Below are 25,284 nucleotides of genomic sequence, written 5' to 3' on the forward strand. Positions count from 1 at the left end.
ACCAACAATGATTTACTTATGCTGAGCAAGTTATATATCTTAACACTGTGAAGAAGCACATTTGCAATTTATGAGCAGAGTATTCAGTATAGCCAGACTTACAAATGCAATCAGGAGTTTGAGGGCTGCGCGTCATGCCATTGTGGGAGAGACAAATGTCTACAGCGCCGCTGTGCTGGGCTGACATCTTTTCTCATCGTCTCTTTTTTAAATAAATGAGTCTGCACTTATTTATTTAAATATATATTTTGGGGTATATAATTACTCATGGTGATAATAACAGAAAACTAATGGCCCTTATACAACCACTCATCACATTTATGATTAGACGCTTGCGCTAGGTAAGACGTCATTGATGCTGGCACAATAAGAGTGTGTTACTTAAAGCTTTCTTGACTGCTGCACTGCTGCAATTCAGAGCAACACTGAAGCGGGAAAAATGACTCAATCTGTATAATGTTAAAGCAAACCACTGCGAAAAGGTTAAAGTGATGCAACAAAAGATCAATATGGAACATTATAACCAACTTTTCCTCACAATTATTAAATCTACAAATGCAGAGAGTCTAAGGCCACATGGCCCGAGGGTCAGAACTGACCCATGGATCACCTCAATCCATCCTCCAGTGTCCACAAACAAGATCTTACTAAGTATAAATACATGAATCAGTAAAAGCTCGTCAAAGTCAGTGGAGGTTAATTCAGTCAAGAAGACATGAGCCTATTGAGAGAAATAGGAGTCAGGAAATGAAAGGAAGTGTGCTAGGAGACTGAAATTTCAAAATAAAAGTTCAGAGATCAGCCAACAGTAAACAGAAAAATAAAAGAATTTCATTAAATATAAATATGTGGTGGCCAGTAAAACTCACCCAAGTAAATAGTATATGTAGGAAAACCTATATAAATACAAAATGCGTTGAGGAGCGACCGTGGCTCAGGGGGTTGGGAAGCGTATCTGTAACCGGAAGGTCGCCGGTTCGATTCCCGGGCTCTCTGTCCTTGTCGTTGTGTCCTACCGCCTACTAGTGATGGCCAGAGGGGCTGATCGCGCGATATGGCAGCCTTGCTTCTGTCAGTCTGCCCCAGGGCAGCTGTGGCTACAACCTTAGCTTGCCTCCACCAGTGTATGAATGTGAGAGTGAATGAATAGTGGCATTGTAAAGCCCTTTGGGTGCCTTGAAAAGCGCTATATAAATCCAATCCATTATTATTATTATCAAATCATAAATATTAGCTTAGCTATTACTCACTCAGTGATACTCTGTGTACACAGGTCAGAACAGCAAAGGAGTTCATCCAGATAAATGAGTGTACAGTCAATATACAATATACACACACAGAGAATGCATGTGTGATGTGGAAAATTTCTTGAGAGCAGATGTCTTTCCTAACATGACATCCCAGCGTTTTACAAATGTAGTTATGGTTGTGAGTGTGCCACTTAAGTAGGTTTGTTGTATTTTGGTTTTATGCTGTTTTATTACTAATAAACTGACAGTATTATAGTATTTAATTGCCACAGTATATATTTAGTTGCCTTAACCTGCGCAAAAAGTTGTAAATGAATTTCATGGCAATCCATTCAGTAACCTTGAGACACTCACTGTCAACCAGACTGCAGTGACACTCTCATTTGTTGCTGCAAATTTTGTCACAACCTCATAAAACTTTTACATAAGTGGCCTCAACCGTAGTACACGGTGACATGTCACTATAAATATTGTAAAAAGAAGATGACAGAACGACTGCTCTCTCACATCAGTAACAAAATCTGCTACATGTCATCGATTCACTACTTTATCCATTTTTCCCTTCCTTTCACTCCATTGATTTTTTTGTCTTGTTATTTCTACATTCCTAATCCTTATTTCTACTCTTTTCCACAAACTCTGTTTCATCCTTGTAGACTAACCAGTTTCATTGCAGGTCCACTAACTTCTCAGACATTTATAATTGTCAAAGAACAAAGAGAAGACTCCTATATTTTGCTGCTGTCATGCATATTTCCTAACATTAAAAAGGAAGCGACAAGACTTCCAACACAACTTGCTAGGAGAGAAGAAATTACAGCAGCAGAAGTGGTGAGAGACAGCTTCTAATCTTTTCCACTTTCCCCAAGTTTTGTACTCCGACTATTGGTTTTGGGAGATAAACACTTTCGCTGCTTTTAAGAATCCCTCAGTCACATCTGAGAGTGAGTTGGGGGAAGTATTTGGATGGATGCTGCATGACACTTCAAGCTTGTAGCTGTCCACTGGGTTTATTAGGTCTGCCCCTTAGAAGAGAGATTAGAGAGGAGTGCAACTGAAGTGATAGTGTGTGACACATCAAGCAACAAACCCTTGACTGGGTTTTTCTTAAAACTGTCCATTGGTCTAAAGGAGACATCAGCAATATGAAGTGTATATAGTATGTGCCCATGTGTCAGTGTATGTGTATGCGAGTGCTTTTCTGTCTTTGTGAGGGTGAAGAAGGCATGACAGCAGGCAGCACTGATTACACTGCCTTCAAGAGCTAAAATTGCTCCGTGATTCACAGGCTGTGACAGCAATCTCTTTTTCAAACTCAGAGACTTGTTTTCGGCACCATATGAATATTCAATGAGATCCAGGGGTGCACGCACTGATTATGCAAATGCAGGTTCACATTCGGTCTTTGGCTTTATCTTCGCGTCAATGGTGCAAACTTTGATTTGAATTATGGATCATAACTAGTAAATGATCCTGGAGGCCTCCTTTTATTATATAAAAGGAATAAAAAGGAGACATCTTTTCTTACCTGTAGTGCATGGCACATGGTTCATTCAGGTGGATGATGGAGACACATGACATCCCCAGGAGATCATAGAAAGAAAGAAAAAGACAAATAAAGGCTTTGTTAGCCAGAATAATTTTATGTTGGTGACAGTTCTACACAAACACATACACCTTAGTTGGTATACATGTGACAGAGAAAGCTCAAATCATACTGCACTGTCTTACGTAACTTTTACCTGTACAATGAATGTGCTTAGAATAGCAGGATACAAATGGCAAGTCAAACTAAATCCAAGAGGAAGCTATGAAGTCTTGTGTTTCTTAACAATAGAAGATATTTCAAGAACGAGATTGATTATAGGACCTGACCAGCTAATATTTTTGACCAATAATATTCCCCGATTTGCTACTAATAGCAAATATTTGAAAAAATAGATTTTTTTTTTCATTTTCATTGTTAAGCTGCTAAATGAAAATTAACAATGCAAGGAGGAGATGGTAGAAACACCCTTCAGCCATGCATACTGATGAATATTACACAGTTTATCCACCAGAGGGCACTCTGTAGCTTTCTGGAGAGGGTGAACAAACTAACCAGCAGATCCGAGCTTAGTCAGGCAGATCGTAATTGACATCTTGTGACAAAAAAACAAGTTTATTTTTACTTGCTACTCTTAGTAAGTAAATAAATGACTTTTATAATTGTTAGGGAAATTTTTTATGTGGCTGAAAGAAACATCGGCCAATATCAGATTTTTAAATCACATCAAATATTGACATTCAGTCTTAAAAATCCCGTATTGCTCAGGCTATAAATTATTATATAGAATAAAAAAAATACAAATAAATTTTCTTAAGGAATTCCCAAAGAAGTCCCATCACAGCAGAAAAAGTATCTGCACTGTTACGCCCCTAGCCTAGGCGTGTAGAGACACACATAAGATTTGAGGAGAGAGAAGCAAGTACCCGCCCTGGTTCCCAAACCAAACATCCAAAACCGGTTATGAGTAAAAAAGGTGATTTTATTTAGTGTCAGGAAGCATAGCTCAGGCCCAGGCCAAAATAATAAACAAAACCAACTATGTCCCGCCAGAGAAAACTAACTAAACCCTAAGAAAGAAACAAAACAAACAAATGACAATACTATCCCTCGCTTCCTAGCCCAGAAAAAGGAGAAAAACAGTTCAAAAGAAAAGGCGGCTCAACCCCTTCAGCTTCAGCCTATGCACGCATAAAGCACTGAATTTATACACACCAGTAGCGGCTCTCACAGAGCACGCTTACACATACACAAAGTAACACAAAAAATTGGAAACCAGGGCCAGTTCTGCTGTCTAAACTGCTCGCTCGCTTCTCTCTCTCCTGTCAGAGCGGCTTTTTGAACCCAGTCACGTGCTCCATGGTCCAATCAGGAGCTCACTACTCTTCATTAGGGGAAGAACCTGCAGAGAGTCTTAAGACACAGTAAAGAGACACAGAAACACAGCAGCTCACACGGACTTCTTATGGCCACAGGCCGTAACAGCACCACCTCCACCACCATCAGCATCACAGCCACTATTCCCCAAGACTATAATCATTATCAGTCCTCAAATCCTAAAGCCTCTTGTGGCAGAAATCAGCCCGATGTACAAAACTTATTTTAGATTAAGCTGGGCGAAGTACTGTGTGTACTTTAAAGCCTTATCCAAGAATTCTAAGGTGCTTTCTCCCTTTTCAAGACTGACAAAGGTTATGTATGAATAAAACCGCCTGTGTGGGTTGTATTTCTGTGAGGACACACACGCACGACCACAGTGGCATTCTCTAATAAACTAGTTGTGTCAGTAGTGCGTGTAAAGCTTTCCCTGCTCGCTGGCACTTCCTCCCTGAACTACGCATAGAGTAACATGAGAAGTTATTTCACACCTTTTGCTGTAAAGTCATTTTTAAAGCTTCGAGAAATTTAGCTAGGAAGAAAGTTGAAGCAATTCCCAATGCCTGAACTATATCTGACAAGCTACCTCATGATGAACAACCTGCCAGATGGAGACGGCTCCATTTCCTGTTCAGGTTGGATCCCAAATCCCTGTCTAGTCTGTTCTCTCAAAGGGTGTAACCTTTCAACTTCCCCCACTTCTCATTGCAGCTCCCCCGTGGGGGTCTTACAAAGGAATGGGGGATGGTTATAAATGGCAGCGCTGTTTCTCTGCTCCTGGTGGTGATTTCGTGTTTCAATGAGGAAAGGTCTGTGACAGATCTCTACCGTTCCAGCGACAGGTGCTGAGTTGTGGAGGGGGCCAAGCCTGCGCTGTGAAGGTAAAATGGCAGAGTATTGATTGGAAAGACAGAAGACTTAAGAGCCTGAGAAGTGGATGTCAACACATGTGCTGTATACATGTTGACAAGTGTGAATATACTAGGATTTGAAGGCTGTATACACACACACATACAGCATTATAAGGAATTACTGGTGACCACCCTGGGCTTTTTTCTACTAATAACATTCTCTTAACAATAACCTAATAAAATGGCAAGATGAGATTCTCCGTGACGACCTGTAATCTGTTTGGTTCCCCTGGGTTATACGTATAATAAGAAAACGGCTGTGAGTCCACAGTTTCAATTGATTGTTGATTTGATCATAAAGCGTGTGCAGTTGCCTCTCAGACATGAATTCATTCTGCGTTAGTAACAGCACGGCTTTGCAAAATTAATGATGTGAATTCAGCCAGCAAAGGTAACAATGAAAGCCGGCTATAATTAAAAGTGACCCACTTTAATAAAAGGCCGGCTGGTCACGTACGTTAAGCATCCTTTTCCCCCTCAATGCACGACCTCGATGCGCGGTTGACTCCTTCGGTAAGCTGACGTGGCTCGACGTAAGCTAGCTGGCCTGTGTGTTTTAGTGAGGCAGTTAAAAATCAGGCCATGATAATATTATTCAGGCAGACTATACAATCATAAAAGAATAATAAATGCATTGCGATGGGAAAAGTGCTTTTCAGAAAACAGGGTCTCAGCCCCACGAGTGAGCCGTGAAAAGGTTACGTCCTCTGACATATTGAATGGGGAAGGTTAATGAGCAGGCCAGAGAGAAGCTGTGACACATAGCTGGCATTTAATTAACTGTGCGTTCATATTGAGAGTTATGGACATCTAAAAGGTCCATTGCTGTGATATAGGCAGGCAGGTTTTGATCTTGAGTTTAAAGGCAAAAATCTGAACTGCCTGTTTAGGGCTGAAAAACGTATGATACGTTTAATGGAGTCACACAAAGGTACATGACTGGATATGAACAAAAGAAAAACAAAGCAAAACTTGTTGAAAATGACACAATTTTCCCTTTTATCATTGTTCACGGATTGTTTCTGTTCAGTGTCCCTGGAGATAGTGAACAATTTTAAAATTGAAGGTCAATCTTTCAAAAGTTTGACCTCTGTTTTCATCTTTGTCTGGTCAGGGAGATTGATTCTATTTCTTCTACTTCTTCGCTCCCAACAGTGTAGATTTCAATTATATTTTTTCCAATACTGAAATAACTGAAACCACCTTTTGATCAGGAAACAAAAGAAGAAACAACTGTGGTCTCATTGTCTTTTCAGCTTCAAAATAATAAAGCTGATATCAACCTCTTTCTCACCAAAACGATATTAAACCCCGATTCTTTTGTCCCCATGATAGAACAGAGAAAACCCGACTCATAGTGGTCAAAACATTTTATATTTCTTTTTATTCAATCATCTTCCGGAAGAGAGAGACCCCTGCACAGCCCAAACGCCAGTTGCAGGATCTCTAACATTCGAATCTCAACATGTGTCTTATATGGTGTTATTTCGGTACTTTACACGTCACACAGTTTCGATACCAACATTCCTTATATGGCAAAGTTCCTATTTTCTGTGTCTTATTAATTAATATGCCTGTGCACTAAAACTTCCTGTGCAGCTTGCAAGAACCTCCCCTTTCTAAGGTCTGTTGCCAGGGCAACCTGTCTAAACTTAGTCTCACTCTGTCTTTTCCCCATATTCTGCAAAAACATGCAGTTTCTGGTCAGCCTGTGACCTAGTCAAGTCTGGGCCTCTCATAAAACAATCTAACGAGCAGATACGCATTAAAAAATATCTCTCTATTTCTTAACAACAACTTAACTGAAGTTTTTGATTTCTTTCAGCTCTGGTTATGACATATATAAGCAAGGTGAGACTCAGCAGGGAACAAATGTCTTTCCATTTAAAACCATTTCTAAGATATGCTTCAGCTGCTTATGTCTTCTTATATCGGCCTCCTAACATTCATCTCAGTGTCACAGCATTTCAGTCGAGTCCTGGGGATTGAAAAGACTTTTCTTTTTACCATTTGCTGGTGCTCTCAGATGGTTTTCTCACAGAAACACAACCTTTCTTTGTATGAAATGGATTGCGGTACAGGCAGAAATGAGTCCAGAGTGAAACAGTGTTGGAGAGAAGCTGCTTTTGTTTGAGGTTCAGGGGCCATTAAGCTGTTGCACGTTGGGATTTCAGAAATGCACTTTCAGCAAAATAATCTCAGTGACTGAGCAGAAATAGACATTTCAATCTTTTTTTCCTTTTCCCCCAAGATACAGTGGGGCAAAAAAGTATTTAGTCAGCCACCGATTGTGCAAGTTCCCCCACTTAAAATGATGACAGAGGTCAGTAATTTGCACCAGAGGTACACTTCAACTGTGAGAGACAGAATGTGAAAAAAAAATCCATGAATTCACATGGTAGGATTTGTAAAGAATTTAATCGTAAATTAGGGTGGAAAATAAGTATTTGGTCACCTCAAACAAGGAAGATCTCTGGCTCTCACAGACCTGTAACGTCTTCTGTAAGAAGCTTTTCTGTCCCCCACTCGTTACCTGTATGAATGGCACCTGTTTGAACTCATCATCTGTATAAAAGACACCTGTCCACAGCCTCAAACAGTCAGACTCCAAACTCCGCCATGGCCAAGACCAAAGAGCTTTGGAAGGACACCAGGAAAAGTATTGTAGACCTGCACCAGACTGGGAAGAGTGAATCTACAATAGGCAAGCAGCTTGGTGTGAAAAAATCAACTGTGGGAGCAATCATCAGAAAATGGAAGACATACAAGACCACTGATAATCTCCCACGATCTGGGGCTCCACGCAAGATCTCATCCCGTGGGGTCAAAATGATCATGAGAACGGTGAGCAAAGATCCCAGAACCACACGGGGGGACCTGGTGAATGACCTGCAGAGAGCTGGGACCAAAGTAACAAAGGTCACCATCAGTAACACACTACAACGGCAGGGAATCTAATCCCGCAGTGCCAGACGTGTTCCGCTGCTGAAGCCAGTGCATGTCCAGGCCCGTCTGAAGTTTGCCAGAGAGCACATGGATGATACAGCAGAGGATTGGGAGAATGTCATGTGGTCAGATGAAACCAAAGTAGAACTTTTTGGTATAAACTCAACTCGTCATGTTTGGAGGAAGAAGAATACTGAGTTGCATCCCAAGAACACCATACCTACTGTGAAGCATGGGGGTGGAAACATCATGCTATGGGGCTGTTTTTCTGCCAAGGGGACAGGACGACTGATCCGTGTTAAGGACAGAATGAATGGGGCCATGTATCGTGAGATTTTGAGCCAAAACCTCCTTCCATCAGTGAGAACTTTGAAGATGAAACGAGGCTGGGTCTTCCAACATGACAATGATCCAAAACACACCGCCCGGGCAACAAAGGAGTGGCTCCGTAAGAAGCATTTGAAAGTCCTGGAGTGGCCTAGCCAGTCTCCAGACCTCAACCCCATAGAAAATCTGTGGCGGGAGTTGAAAGTCCGTGTTGCTCGGCGACAGCCCCAAAACATCACTGCTCTCGAGAAGATCTGCATGGAGGAATGGGCCAAAATACCAGCTACTGTGTGTGCAAACCTGGTAAAGACCTATAGTAAACGTTTGACCTCTGTTATTGCCAACAAAGGTTATGTTACAAAGTATTGAGTTGTATTTTTGTTATTGACCAAATACTTATTTTCCACCCTGATTTACGAATAAATTCTTTACAAATCCTACCATGTGGATTCATGGATATTTTTTTCACATTCTGTCTCTCACAGTTGAAGTGTACCTCTGGTGCAAATTACTGACCTCTGTCATCATTTTAAGTGGGGGAACTTGCAGAATCGGTGGCTGACTAAATACTTTTTTGCCCCACTGTAGCTTTAGTTTGCATTCAAAAAACAAATTGCAACGTCTCAGCTAAACAACACATGGTCCTGCTACAATAGCCGATCTACAGTACTTCATCAGGAACTGTCCTAAAGCTTTGTTTGTGCCTTTGAACGCCGTGTTTGATTTCTATCAGCGAATGTCCCTCTCGGGTGGGAGTCGGATGACAATTGGTGTTTGCGTTCCGTCTACAGTATGTGTGTTTGATTTTGCCATTGATTGTTTGTGGCATTTTGTTCAACGGTCCGAAGGGGAGGACAAGTGTTCGAATTGCACATTTCATTCAACATGAAACGATGACGAAGAGTGATCTGCGGCCGGTGCCGGCACAAAAGCACACAAACCACACTATCCCAATCAATCTGTCTGACATCCTCTGCTAGGCATTATTGGAGAGAGGGGGAAAAAAAGCGAAGAGAAAATCAATAGGCCAGTGGCCACCCTGAAAGAGCTGCTGCTACACCGACACATGCCGTTTCCACATGTGCGCCACTCTTCTTAAACATAAAGGTGGGAAGAAACAGGAGGGAATACAAAGAAGGAGGTTGGAAAGCCAGGGAAAGGCCTGTCTTGCCACTACAAGTCACAACAAACGTCTTTTGCAATGTTTTAGTGCTTCATTCACATGTGTGATTGCATGTTTTTCAAATTGCTGGAAATATGACTCAAAAATAGAAATGAGCCTTTCTCCACTCAACTGAGCTTGAATAGGAGGTGTGAAGTTAGCAATTACTGTACGCGGGCCTCTTAAGGCCAAACGCCCACTTGTAGATGTTTTGTCTGAAGCCATGTCCTATTTGCTGAGGGTATTTTCTACACCAGTGCCAGAACAGTGGGCACAGGAAGAGCATTTTATGGCAGCCCAATTTAAGATGCAGTCTGCTTGCAGATACAGAATGCTTGAAAAATATTTAAACAACTTTAAATACATTTGCTTTTTGTACAGATTACAATAACCAGCTGATTTCTAACATATCTGTACCCTAAGGCAGTAAAAAGAAATAAAAAACCCCAAAACAAAACAAACTGACATTCTACAGTATCTTTGTCTAAAAAAGGCAATATTAAAACTGAATACAGGTTAGGGTTATGGTTAAGATTCTGCAACTAGCCTTAAACCTAAATAATATTTTCTGATTTACAAACTGTATATAGATGAGTCAGCCACAACATTAAGAGGTAACAAGATGATGAGTAATCAGCCTCCCTTTCTACCTGTTCACATTTCTAAAGCAGAATCACTGTGGCGATTGCTTTCTTGTGCTGGTTTTTATTTTTGCTTTGTGCGTCCAGCTTCGTATTCTACTAAGAGAAAGATCTTAGTAGAATACAAACATCTCATTAGGATTTGTGTTGGTGTGTGGGGTTGTAGACTCAAGTAAAAATTGTTAAATGGTGATTATGAGACAGTGTGTTTCAGCTATTTTACATGAAACATGAGTAACATGAAAGTAATGTAATGAGTTTTATAATGAATGACTTTTTCCCAGAAGTTAAGGAAAGTACTGCATTACTTGTGTAACAATGACTTTTTTGAGTAATGACTCCAACACTGATCACAACAAAGAGGGGAAATACCTCAACAAACATGCTCAAACATGTGATCCACAGCATGCAATTTAATTTGCATGAATATAATGTCTTTATTTCTGCTTAACAATGGTGGTGACTCTCAAAACGGAGCCAATGAGATCCCAATGATTGGGATTGATAAGGAATCAAATCAATAAGTTATATTGATAATGGAATTAGAATCGCTAAATTCTTATCAATTCCCATCCCTAGTCATGACTGGACCAGCTGATTGGCTCTCCAACATGCAACCCCCTCTTAACCCCTATTCCCAGATTGTAAGATCGGGAGAATAGTTTTAAGGGTACAAACGTACAAAAGAAAAGTGGCGAGATTTTTGAAATGGGCACTGTAGGAAATGAACACAAATGCATGGAATGCTTCACAATACTTGGTTTTTAAACTGTTTGACAACAAACAGCGCACAATCTCTACAAGATGCAGCATGGTTACTACTGCTGGGTCTCAGTGGGTGTGTGTGTCTGTGTTTGTGTGTGCTTTTCCTCTGGAGCCAAAGAGGAGTGTGGGTGAATGAAGAGGAAGAAAGCGAGTAGAAGTTCATGGACGCATGTAGCGTTATCTCACTTCCTGGACTAGAGGGAAGACGAATGAAAGGGTTGAAGATGAGGAATGAGGGATAGAGAGACATCAGGGATTCATAGATCCCACGGGGGTCTACGGGATCTCAAACACTGGAAGATGTAGGAGGAGGAAATGAGAGGCGAGAAGGAGAGCGTGAAGGCGTGTCTGCTCTAACCAACTTATCAGCTTTCCTCAGGGGAGGCGGGGAAGTGGGAGGACAAGGGTGAGAAAGAAAGAGTAAAGAGAGACTGCAGGAAAGAAGCACTGAGGTTGAGTGAAAAAGCAGGAGGCGACAAGGTTGTGCAGTGCAAAAATGCAAAGAGCGGGATGAGTACATGCACAAGAAGCACATGTCAGCATTGTGAGTTAATTGCTTGTAAAGGAGGACTATAACAGAAACAGAAAAGCTGTGAGCTGGATTCAATGAGTGTGAAAAAAATGGATAAAAAAAGAAAGTAAGAAGTGAGGAGGTGATGAGCACTGATTAAAGGGATGAATGGAAGCAGGAAGAAGCAGGAAAAGCAGCAAAAGGCCAACTGAAAGAGGCTTTACCAACAGTGAGGGGCACTCTCTGACACTCCCTTCTTTGCCCTCACCTCTGTTTAATAAAACATCAACCTGCAGCAATCAATACACGCCTACACACTGAGACACAATGCACACATATAGGTGTGCACGGCTTGGACCCACTTTGCATTTTGCACCATCTCTGGCTTGAATGCCTGAGGAGAAATGTGGGAAAATGTGTCATCTATCCATCCATTCATCTGCGCTTACACTCTTCACTCCTCCCTCCCAGCCCTTTGCCTTTCATTATGAAAAAAAAAATCAATCTTTCAATTTAGAATTACATGTGCGGAGATATCACACACACTACTACCGATTATTCTCACAGAAACTCTCATGCGTAGGGGATTTAGACTGTTTCACTGGCCAATTTACAAGCCCTGACTGCAGTATGACTTATTCTATCCGCCCACACATATGGAGGTCAGATGGAAAGCAGATTGTAATTTTTGCTCTACAAACATTTTTGGGAGGTAAATCTTTTGTTTGAAATCAAGATGTATTTCAATGGAAAGAGCCTAGAAAAAGAAATTTGATTTTTTGGCACTCTTTTCTTTAGCTGGGTATGTGAGACTGTTGCCTGTCGTGGCTCTACCCTGGGGCCTCCTCATGGTAGGACATGCCTGGAACACCTCCCCGGGAGGTGCCCAGGAGGCATCTGAGTCAGATGCTTGGACCACCTTAACTGACTCCTCTCAGTCTGGAGGAGCAGCGGCTCTACTCAGATCCTCTTTCAAGTGACTGAACTCTTCATTTTATCACCAAGGAACAGGCCAGCCACCCTATGGAGAAAATCACTTATATCCACCACTTGTATCTGCAATGTCCTTCTTTCGGCCAGAGCTTGTGACAACAGGTGAAGGTAGTGACTTAGATCAACCGGTAAATCAAGAGCTTTGCTTTTAAACTCAGCCTTCTCTTCACCAGAACGAACAGCAACGACTAGGGATGGGTATTGATAAGATTTTCACGATTCCGATTCCATTTTCGATTCTGTTTAACGATTCGATTCTTTATCGATTCTCTTATCGATTCTTTTTAAAAAAGGAGAACACTAAAGTCGATTAGCTTTGAACTTTGTTTTATATCTTCTCTTTGAACAAGATAGAAATTTAGGAGTAACATGGCCTTACAAACCCAACAGTGAGATCTTAAGAGATCCAGCCTACGGCTCTTTAATGGGGTGTCACAGGGTCTCCAGGAAAAAAAATTGTAAATGTAAAATAATAAAATAAATATTCTTCTGTAGCAATAACAAAGTATAACATAAATTATTCTGTAGCAATTACACAAGAATATCCAGTAATGTCCCTGCCTACAATTAAACACATTCACTTACCGAAAATCGGGGGCATCTGCTGTGACAAATGGGTGCAAGCCTTTGACCACAAACTTAGTCACTGCTCGGTGACATTCGTCTATCCTGGCCTGAAAGGAGATGCTACCGGTAGACTGCAGCGAGAACTGCCAGCATCTGAGCCAGACTGTCTGTCTCTCTCATCATGGTCACCTAAATGCACAGTAATGGCAGGTTTTGTAATAAGGCAGATCGCGCTAACATAATATGCACTGTTAGTTGATTATTTACCTGCCGCATTAACGGGAGAGGACGTGCAAACGTTACCGCTGCTGCTGGGCTGAGATTCACGAGTCCGGAGCGGAATTAAAAACACGACATTCATTTAAGGTCATCGTGTGTTTTGTGAGCAAATGCTTTTGCATATTCGTAGTGTTTCCTCCCTTAAATGAAATATCTACTTTGCAAGTATTGCAAGTTGCCCTGTTGTCATCCGTTCTCGTAAAGTATAATCAAACTTTTGAGCGTTTGAGCCGCCGTGTTTCCTGCCAGGTAAATGACGCTCCGCAACGTGGTGACGTCATTCGGGGCGACTGGAATCGATAAGGGAATCGTTTGCATAAATGGCAAACAATTCCAAGGAATTGAAACAGTGGGAACCGGTTCTCAACAAGAACCGGTTTTCGATACCCATCCCTAGCCACGACCCAATCCATCTCTCAGTCTCCTTCTCCCATGAACTAGACCCTGATATTCAAATTAACCAACCTAAATGTTAAAAGTTTAATAAACTGGCAGGATACTTATTCAAATATCTAACGGTGTTAATTAAAATGGTGACAAACTGAAATTTCACTATTGCTGGTTTTAAGGAATTCTCTTTAACTGGATTTACTGAACAAATGAATTTTTTAAGTACTTAAGTCATTTTTATTTCAACAAAATCCTGTGCAATCAACTTTTACATCTGCTATAAAGTCATGTCAAGTGGTTGTCTTCAGGCAAACATCCTGAAAGTCTATTCAGTCATCATAAAGCAGACTTTGAAGAACAACTTTTAAGAGCAACTACATTCTAAATGATTTAATTTTCTCAGTAAGATAACACTATTGTGTCACTAATGAAAAGTATTGCAGTGGCTTTAAATTGGTTTAAATCAGTCAAATCCTGAGAGTTGATTTGTTACTTAGGACACTTGCTCAAGTCTAATGTTCCCTTCACTTGACTTGTGCTTTAATAGATTCCCAGCCTAAAAGTCATTTACAAAATCCTCTACTGCCTCTAAAGACACACATGCAATACACTGTGTGATGTACTCAGGAACTGTGAGCTCAGAGTTTGCAAGATGATGACAATGAGAAGATAAAGACCGAGAGGGACAGAGACGCACTCAGACAGGAAGCGAGGAGTGTTCCATTTGAATTAAAGTGAGGTCAAAGGTCAGAGCACAAGAAAAAGCTGATGATGGCACAGGAGGCCTGAACTTGAGCACGACCTGTGTCTACTCCTCTTCTGTGGAATTTATGTGTATGTGTGTGTGTGGATGTGTGTCAGCATTTACTTAACACTTCTCAATCCCTCGATTTATCACTCTCTTCCTGCCTTCTACTTTAAAACATCGCACACAATAGTCAAACTGTCCTCTCCTTGTTCTACCTATCGCTGTGTAAATACCCTCAATATTTAAAAGACTAATTGAAGTTGTTTATGTACAAGCTTTCACCAACAGAGGTCCATTTGTACATATATTTATTAGTTTCAGATTTAGCCATTCGTATATTTTGCCTGTTTATGTTATTGTATTTTGCACAACTCTGTTGCTTGTGAAGCTCGCACACAAGAATTTCACTCGCATGTGCTGTACCAATGTACCTGCACATGTGATGTGACAATAAAAGTGATTTGATTTGATTTGATTTAAAAATATGTCTGTGGAAGTGACACCAGATCTGCATCTGTACAAAGCTCAGTTGTGGTAAAAATCATATGAAATCCAGTCACACAGCAAAGCATATAATCTCAAATCTGAGCTGTAGCTTCTTTAAAAGGCTAAATAACCTGTATTGTTCAACTTTAAGTCAATATGTTTCTTTGCGTGTGTGTGTGTGCGTGTGTGTGTGTGCGTGTGCGTGGAGAAAGGGTTGCAAAATGCTGAGAAAACAACTGCACACAGCAGTTTATTGTCTCGATAGATTAACAGCTGGACGCCCCTCCCGTTAAACAACACCGTGACAACACGGTGATATGTAGCAGATTATGGACCATAAGTTTGATAGGGATGCAAGAGCTCGGTACGTTGTATTTGCAGTATGTGTTCTCATGGTCACTCACAAACAACTAGAGAGATTGCTGTAAAGTTAAGTGCAGGCATTCTTCACCTCTAGTGTCATAATTTGGCAACAATTTCCCTTTCCTGTGTCATTTGTTCAAAATGAATGACGTCACTTTGAGCTGTACCATGTGTTTAGTGTTTATTTCATGGGGCTAATACTGTAATATAAAAAGGACATTACAGTATGTGAAGAATACATCTAATTTGCTTCAAGAACATGTAAACATTGAGAGTACATCTAGCATTTAGCTCAAACTACTGCTATGTCTAAATGCACCTGTACAGATCAAAAAACCTACTGTAGTTCCTTTGGCAAATATAAGCATCGATTTTTTCATCGTACCTTCAGTCTAAAGGTTAAACTGTCTGTTTGCTAAAGCAAGATGGGACTCCTGGTAATAGCTACAATTATTTCAGTGTAGTACTGAGGATGCTGTACAGTGGATCTGAGAGATCGCTTTGATTGAGCAGATATACATGAATGTGTGCTTGTGCTCATTTATTCTCTCTCTACCTGTGATAACCAACTCGCACTCACATTCACTGAGTGAATGGGTTAAATGCAGAGAGTAATTTCCCTCTGCATTACTCTCTTCCTTCCCTACTGGATGACCGAGAACCTTCACAGACTTAAGAACTTGTCCCATGCCAGATTACATCTACCCAAATTTTATGAGTTTATGAGTCCTGTGACAGTTGATGACAGCATATTTTGTCCACCAATAGGCAAAACAACTGAAAATACAACACTTTGGGCTTTTATTACCTTTGACAGTTTGAGAAGGGATTTGTCAGTTCCCCAAGTTTTGTTGAAACTTTGGGAACTCATCTCATCTAAATTAACGAATCCCATCTGTGACCAGTCGTATTAGGTTGTCGTAAATGGATGCAAAACTTTTTGCATGTGCTTATAAATAGTTTCTATTTTCTCCTTTTGGACTAGTTAAAAAAAGCCTCATCACATCTTTTAATATGACAAATACAACAAACTACCTCTCCCTCCAAAGTAGAAAGGAGCTCTGCTGGCTTCAAGCCATGTCAACGAACCAAAGTGTTAACCAATGAACTGTGCTAGTCGGCTCTGAAATGATTCATACGGCCTACTGTATATACATGTAGTGATTTGTTTTCATGACAGTACAAAAATTGTAGTTTCTTAACTTATCAAAAGACGGCTTTTTTGTTTCTCCAAGCCTTGAGAAGTGTTAATTGCACAGCAGGATAAAAATGCAGAGACAATTTCTTTAGTACAACTAATGGGAAAAGACCATCAACGATTTGAAACCTCCTCTGCAGCTGCCGCCAGACCCCAAGGCTAGTGGGTGCTTCCTGACAAACTGGCCTGTCTTTATTGATGACAGTGATTGATCACAGCCTCTGGGATGCTATGAGCAATAGTTATTTTTATTTAAAAGCTCTTAAGGAGGCATAGAATACATGCACACACACACACACACACACACACACACACACACACACACACACACACACACACACACATATATATATATCTATACAAACACACATTTGTAGTCCTCCTGTGAAACTGGTCATTCACCAGCAAAGCAGTTGTACTAGTCATTTGTTCTCCTTTCCATGTTAGCAGCTAGGTGTATTTGCGGGGACTGGAACAAACCTGCAAGGCTTTCAACCCAATGATTGGGGTTCAAGTTTAGTACAAGACCATATTAAGGCACCAAAACTATTTGTTTGGGAGAAGGACTATAAAGATCTTCTTAAGGTCATCCAACACAAATTAGAAAGACATACATTACATCATGAGGATGATGTCCGTCTTTCAATATATTGAAAAATATTTTTCACTTATGTTTAATGAAGCTGTTCACACCAAATTGGACCACTGCACTTGTTAACAAGTGTGCTTGCAGCTCAAAATACACACTAGTACTTAATGATATGCAAATAGTAAAATGATACTATTTTACCTCAGACACACAGCTAGATGCTGTTCTGGGGCAATCAGCTCTCTGAAATGATTTCTCTGCCTCTTCAGATATAGGCCCAAATCTGCCAACAAGAGCTCAATCTGCCCCCCTGACATCCTGAAATATGTACTAAAGCAGCCGTGATATAGCTTCGAGTCGTGGATCTAACCTTGAAATTCTCCCCGTTGCTGTTTTCTTGTGAGAATAGGATGAACCCAGAATCTGTGTTTCTTCCTTTTCTTTAGCAGCATCAGGAAAAATTTATCATCACTTTATTTTCCCTTAATTTTTTGGAGGATGATTTTTTTTTTTTTTTGCAAAATTGCAGTGCATTCAGTGTGTTATGACAAGTTTGGATCAGCAAAATGTGGAATTTTGAGTTGTTTTTCTGCGCTGCGTCACGTGCGTAATGGCATTCATTACCACTACAGGATAGTTAATCCTAAAAGCCAACTTTGATTTAAAATGATATGTTTGCGAAGATGATTTATGGCATTACTCTAAACCGTCTTTTAAAAAGAACGATACTCAGACTGCACAGTTGTGTGCATATCAAGCCACACACACACACACACACACACACACACACACACACACACACACACACACACACACACGCACACACACACACAGAACCCAGCTAGGGGACTTGCTGACATAATCAATAAGCAGAGGGGAGCATAGTGGATGCACAGCCTTGTCTAGCCAGGCCTCCCTTGTGTGACATGACCAACATACCAGATAGAATCTGTCCACAAATCTACAATGCACCCTTGCTTTGTTGCTTTAATTCTATTTTTCTGTGCTGTATCCTCTGTTTACACATTTTTTCCCCTCTCGCCAGCTGTAACCCTCTCCCTCTTCCGCTGTTTCTCTATCTTGTTTTGTTTCCACCTAAAAGACAAACCTTGCTTTCTGTCTTCTCCATTTCAGTGGATGTTTTTATTCATCATCGCGAGCCACCACCACCCTCCACCCTCTGCATCTGCATTTTTCCCAACTGCTCCGTATCCCTCCATTCATATTGAATGTATGTGTGCAAGTGTGCTGTATGGGTTTAGCTATTAATTAATCCCACAGTGTGTGGACCTCTGTGGTTCTGGGAGTGGGGTGCAAATACTCCCATAAGAAGCCTTAAGGGGTAAGGAAGCTGCAAGCTAACAGCTCAAACATTTTAATCACAAAGCAGCAACTGATGTAATATACTAAACCACAGTGTGCACGTGTGTGTTAGCATGTATGTAAATACACAGGTATAGTATGCTGAGACAGAAACTGCAGAAAGTGCAAGCAGATAATAAGAGTGTGCATTACAATTATGCACAACACGCTTTTTGGAAGATAATGAGTACACACACACACACACACACACACACACACACGAAGGCTTACACTCCAAGAGGTGGATTTATTTCCCCTTACAAAATAAATCCACCTCTGGGGGTGCTTCTCTAGTCAGTAGAAACTGTATATCTCTGGCTGCTTGACAGTAGATCAAACTCTGGCCCATTAAGAACACCTTCAGCCACTGGTTTCTAGTGTGTGTTTGTGTGTGTTTGTGTGTGTGTGTGTGTGTGTGTGTGTGTGTGTGTGTGTGTGTGTGTGTGTGTGTGTGCGTGTGTGTGTGTGTGTGTGTGTGTGTGTGAATGAGAGTGAGGGAAAAACAGAGAGAGAGACAGAAAGAAAAAGAGAGAGAGCACATGGTGCAGCCCACAGCCAACTCAGTCTAAATGGCTCCTTAGAGAATCACTAAAGCGGAACAATCGATTTCAACAATGGATGGCTTAAAGAATGAAAAAAAGGACCATGGTGTCCTTTCCTCTAACTTCAGTGATTTCCTTGTAAACTATTAACTGATTCCCTTACTAAAGGGGAAGATAATGAGCGAGGCGTCCTATTGGAGCAGTAATGGCTTCTCAAGAAGCACTGCCTTACTGCTACGTTTTCACCAGCCACCGTGACAATGACTGGATTAATCTTTGATACCCAATTAAAGTAGTTAGATGAAGTGAATCGTGAGCTCAGATGCTTACATGTAATTAGAATACACATTCTTAGTTATGTCTCTTGATTTTCAGACGAATTGAGAGCCTTTAAAGTCATACCAACAAACGTGTGAAAATGCTGCACATCAGAGGAGGACTCTGGATGTGTGGGGTGTAATCCAAATTAAATTCCAATTAAGCTTTTGTACCAGTGTTCAAGCTTTCTCTGGCATCACAAGCCTTCGTTGTAAGAGTAGATGTAGTGCAGTTGCATCACTGCCATGTCGCCATCTGGCGTCTTGATAAAATGTGCTGAGGTTTCTCATCTGTGTCGAGCTTTCACACCTGAAGGGAAGCCCATACCGACGGAACTAAAATACTGTCACGGCTTACGATGGTCTGGTTAGCCACCACCATCTGTCTCTTTTATGTAGAGTGCTTAACAAAATTAATTAGATCACCACCCAATGTAAGGTTTATGCCACAGTTGCCTAAATTTACGGGATTGGTAATGACCAAAATCATTTTTTATGTTTCTTTAATGGTTAATTAGTGTTATCCATGAATGTTTAAATTCACTGTTTTACAGAAAAGCAGAAAAAAGAGTAAAGGAGTTACACAATTATACTTATTTTCTTGGATTTCTGAGCTTCATTAGTTTGGGACTTGTCTGTGAAGTCCAGCATGCCAACTCAAATTTTGAGTATAAAAACGTGAATTTGGATTCTTATTTGCCTAATAAATAACAATATAACCTTTGATTTTAATAAAATGTGTCTTTTATGAAAGGTGGTCTGTTAAGCACTTTTCCCCAATTCTTCGACTACCACATCCATGATGCCACACTATCAGCTTTGAGCAGAATACAGGATAAGGTTGATGCTTTTTTCTTTCCTGTAATCTACACTGAACAAAAATATAAACGCACACTTTTTCATGAGCTGTACTTAAAGATCTGAAACATTTTCTACATACACAAAGGACCCATTACTATCAAATATTGTTCACAAATCTGTCTAAATCTGTGTTGGTGAGAACTTCTCCTTTGCTGAGATAATCCATTCCACCTCACTGGTGTGGCATGTCAAGGTGCTGATTAGACAGCATGAATATCTCACAGGTGTGCCTTAGACTGCCCACAATAAAAGGCCACTCTGAAATATGCAGTTTGATCACACAGCACAATGCTACACATGTCGCAAAACCAGTCAGTATCTGGTGTGGCCACCCTTTGTCTTACGCAGTGCAACACATCTCCATTGCATAGAGCTGATCAGGTTGTTGATTGTGGGCTGTGGAATGCTGGTCCACTCCTCTTCAATACTTGTGCAAAGTTGCTGAATATTGGCAGGAACTGGAACGTGCTGTCATATACGGCAAGCCGAGCATCCCAAACATGCTCAATGGGTGACATGTCTGCTGCCATGCAAGAACTGGGATGTTTTCAGCTTCCAGGAATTATGTATAGATTCTTGCAATATGAGGCCGTGCGTTATAATGCTGTAACATGAGGTTATGGTCATGGATAAATGGCACAACAATGGTCCTCAGGATCTCAACACGGTATCTCTGTGCATTCAAAATGCCAACAATAAAATGCACTTGTGTTCATTGTCCATAACCCACCATGGGCCACTCAATCCACAACGTTGATGTCAGCAAACCACACGACACGACACAAGCTGTCTGCCATCTGCCCTGAACAGTAAAAACATCTGTCAACGTGCCAGACACCATCGAATGTGAGCATTTCCCCACTCAAGTTGGTTACGACAACAAACTGCAGTCAGGTCCAGACCCCGAGTAGGATGCCGAGCATGCAGATGAACCTCCCTGACACGGTTTCTGACAGTCTTTGCAGAAATTCTTTGGTTATGCAAACCGATTGTTGCTGCATCTGTCCGGGTGGCTGGTCTCCACCTGGTCGACCATCCTGGAGGTGAACATGCTGATGTGGAGATCCTGGGCTGGTGTGGTTACACGTGGTCTGCGATTGTGAGGCCGGTTGGATGTACAGCCAAATTCTCTAAAATGCCTTTGAAGACAGCTTATGGCAGAGAAATGAACATTCATTTCACAGGCAACAGTTCTGGTAGACATTCCTGCAGTCAGCATGCCAACTGCACGCTCCCTCAAAAGCTGCGACATGTGTAGCATTGTGCTGTGTGATCAAACTGCATATTTCAGAGTGGCCTTTTATTGTGGGCAGTCTAAGGCACACCTGTGAGATATTCATGCTGTCTAATCAGCACCTTGACATGCCACACCTGTGAGGTGGGATTATCTCGGCAAAGGAGAAGTTCTCACCAACACAGATTTAGACAGATTTGTGAACAATATTTGATAGTAATGGGTCCTTTGTGTATGTAGAAAATGTTTCAGATCTTTAAGTTCAGCTCATGAAAAATGGGAGCAACTTTGGACTCCTCTCATGCACAAGGTCACTCCTGGTAAATTATATAGTTATTTCTGCTTGGTCAAGCAATTTGGATTTTAATCTCATGGCTGTTATCTCAAAATCCACTTTATAAAGTATATAGCGAGCCAGCCAGCAGAACACATCTTCCTCGTTTGCAGATGTTCTTCAGTGAACAGGCTTGGATCACCTCACAGGCAATAACAGTGCAGGATTAAGGGAGGACAGGGTAGATAATTCTATTATAATATGACCACAGGGAAAAAATAAAATAAACAAACTCATGGCAAAACGTGTCAGAATGTCAACAGTCAGCTCAATGCCTCTGCCTCCTTCGCCTCCTCCCTTCACCATAACAGACCTCATTACGGAGTACTTTGGAGATTGTCTAAGAGGCCGCTGCTTAAGATGAAAGAACAATTAGTGTCAGAAAGCATCATTCTGTGCAGTCTCTGACACTCCACGAGGGCTATTATCACATCGGTTTACTGTGAATGGATGTACAACGAAGATCTGGTCCTGTAAACATTGTTGAGGCACACAAAAGGAGCACGGCATGGGGTGTCGTTCTCACCTGTCCCTGTTTGGGAGTCTTCGTGATGACTGGATCGATAAGCATGCTTTTGTTTGCATATGATTTCCCTCCATGTTATTAAGCTTAAAACGATGATCAAAATGAAGTCTGTGTACACAGGAATGTATGAGGGGAAAACGTCTTTGAAGTGTACTTGCCACACACAATCTGCAGCCCGCCTTCTACTTTCAAACATGGTCACATTTTTGAGGAGTAAGTCAAACCCTCCAAATACAGGACGCGAGGAAGTGCACTAACACTAACAGGCCCATTAAACATTAACAGTACTTGTATTGATTTGAAAGGGTAACTGTGTAAAAGTTTCTACAGCAGAGTCTCAGGGGAAGCAAGAAGATCAGGAATTCGATGGCTACCGTTGGTTCTGGTGATCATTAGTGCTAATAAACTGGAGACATCACAGCATGCCCTTTCTTGAATTCACATTTCATTTGATAGCCATTTTTGGGGGGATATACTACCTTTCAGGCCACTGAAGATAATTTAGACAGTTTATTTAGAGGAATCTTCTTTTTAATCAATTCAATTTCAGCAGTAAAGAATGATGAATTATACAAGAAAAAGAGAAGATGTTTTAAACTCTGTGGATGATCATTTGGCATTCTGTTTGTTGCCTTTCCGTGTTTTGCCATGCTGAGTTTCTCTTCATGCAGGAGAGCAGATGGATCAAAAGGTTTTTCACTGAAAGGCCAGTGCAGACCTGCAATAGATGTGTAAGTGGAGCATTGTGTGAGAACTGCCTGTGACATACTGTCAAGTCTACCTCCAGTCCCAAAGGTCTAGTATGTAAATGATTGCTGGAGGTGCTTTTCTTGTAGTAGCTGTAATTAGGATCATTTCTGACCAAGGTAGCCAACATTTCAACATGTGGTAAATGAGAAAGAGTTACTTTAGGTGAAGGCTTTATCTCCTATGTCGTGTCCAGAATAAAACGGCATGGCATTTTGGCTTGCCAGTTTTTTTCTGTCATGTTTTGCTTTTCTTTTCCTCAGGGTTTGTGCAAATTCCCTGTTCTCTGCAGTCCTTGTCAGTGCCACGTCTACTGCTGACCTGATGTGTACCAGGGGAAGCCATGTGTTTTCTGTGATACACAAGTTTCAGCATATGCTGAGACCTAGAGTCTTTCAAGCCCTCTATTACTTGCAGGCAAGTACAAATCTCTGTTGCAATAGCAAGGCCACGATCACTCACTAACTTTCTACATGCAAGCAGGGGCAATCCCCCATCAGCCACACCAGCTGTACTAATAAAAGACTTTAAAATCAGCTGAATCTGATTGGCTGTTCTGGTCTCCAATCAGCTCGAAATGACGAAATGCAATATCCCAGAATCCATTTCGTCCAAAACTCAAATGAGGCAGTGGTGGAGGAACACAGAGTGGCGGAGTTTGAAATATTACTCTTTCTGGGTCACAAAATAAACTTTTAAGATATTTTCATGTGAGAATGTTGCTGTGTGAACTTCTAATACCTGCTCGATTCATCAAGACATCACATATTTGCATAAGTGTTCTAACGTTTTTGGAGATTCTTTCGGATTCTGGGATATTGCATTTCGTCATTTCGAGCTGATTGGAGACCAGAACAGCCAAGCAGATTTTTTTGCATCCAAGTCTGTGATTGGCTGGTTTTGTGGCACAAATATAACGGTGTAGAGAAAGAGTTGTGCGCGCACGGACAGAAATGTTGAGAGCGCGAGCAAAATACATTGTGAGCGAGCGCAAATGCAAAAACTGAGCGAGGGGGCTGCTATTGTGTGTGTGTGGATAATAGCAAACACTGAAATAAATTTTTTGCACTCAGGAATTAATTTTGTTCACCCAAATTGAGCTTTTCTTCGCTCAAAATAAATTTGTCCTCAAATTGCAACACTTGCACCTGCAAACTTTTTTCTACGTGCGCTCAGAATAGTGGCACAAAAATAACGCCATAGAACAGCTGACTGACATGAGCCTAATGACAGGACAGGGGAAGTGAAACTAAATACAATGAACAAAGAACACACGACTCCTTCAAAGTAAAACAGGAAACACTGAAACTAGACATGACAACACAAGCTTAACAGACCTAACATGTGATGAACGATACAAGAACCCAAACACAAACCAAGGAAACAATAAATAATGACTGCCTTTAACCTCAACTAAAAGCTAAATAAGAATGAGACATGAACTAATCACAAATCTAAAATGAGACAAATACAAAATGTACTCAGAGCGCTGGGTCACAGACCCAGCCTGTGACAGAGTAAATGTAGAGATTGCCAATTGAAATCAAGAACCAAAATAATGGGTATAATAAACATAAAGACACGATCAGACAACAAGGTGTATGGCTGTCCGATGTCATATATGTGCATCTTCTTCTTCTCCTGTTCCTTTTAAGGCTCACCACAGTGAATCATCCTCCTCCATCGCACCCTATCTCTTGTATTGCATATCCCTGTCATATCAACTCTATATGCAAGTTAATGTGATATATAAGTCAAATCAGAGAACACTTTAGATGCACTTGAGCAGCTCTATATATACATAGTATATATCTTTTACTACTGTGTGTTTCTGTGCGTATTTACCATGTTTAGCTACAACTGCAGTGGTTTCATCAAGCTGAAGGATCGCTTCCTGCTTTCATCCGTTTGGTTTGGAGCCCAATAAAAATGTTCTTAGAGAAATGCCCGCAGGCCTGTTAGAAAGCTGTTGATAGTAACTACCCACAGTGCAACAATGCAGCAAGATGTTTGAGCACATGAGCATAAACTAAATTAAAAAAAGCAGGAATCTTAAATCACTTCTGCCAGTAAGAGTCCTCGGATGGGGTAGATGTTTGCTTAGTTGACAGACAATGGAACAATGCATCTATTTTACACATGAGGCTATCATATTTCTTTACCTCTGAATCATTACATGCCATTCTATCAAGTTCATCGCTGGCTTTCTAATTTTTTTCCTGTAGTCTCAACAAGAAGCCTTAGGCATCTCTGCGTAATCATCGATACAGTAGTGAAATCACACATGCGACTGCAAATGGAGTAGGCGCCCA

At 41.0% G+C, this 25,284-nt stretch overlaps 1 protein-coding gene and 1 pseudogene across 2 annotated transcripts in view; one reads left to right on the forward strand and one right to left on the reverse strand.

Moving 5' to 3' along the window:
• lsamp (limbic system associated membrane protein) overlaps positions 1–25,284 on the reverse strand; it is a 464,480-nt gene that overhangs the window by 144,855 nt on the left and 294,341 nt on the right. The window lies entirely within an intron of this gene.
• LOC146559360 (uncharacterized) lies at positions 20,535–21,178 on the forward strand (annotated as a pseudogene).

This window comes from Mchenga conophoros, linkage group LG14 (assembly GCF_057382185.1).
Source record: "Mchenga conophoros isolate Kocher_MC1m ecotype Shallow Benthic linkage group LG14, M_conophoros_male_GT1.1, whole genome shotgun sequence".
Classification (NCBI taxonomy): Eukaryota; Metazoa; Chordata; class Actinopteri; order Cichliformes; family Cichlidae; genus Mchenga; species Mchenga conophoros.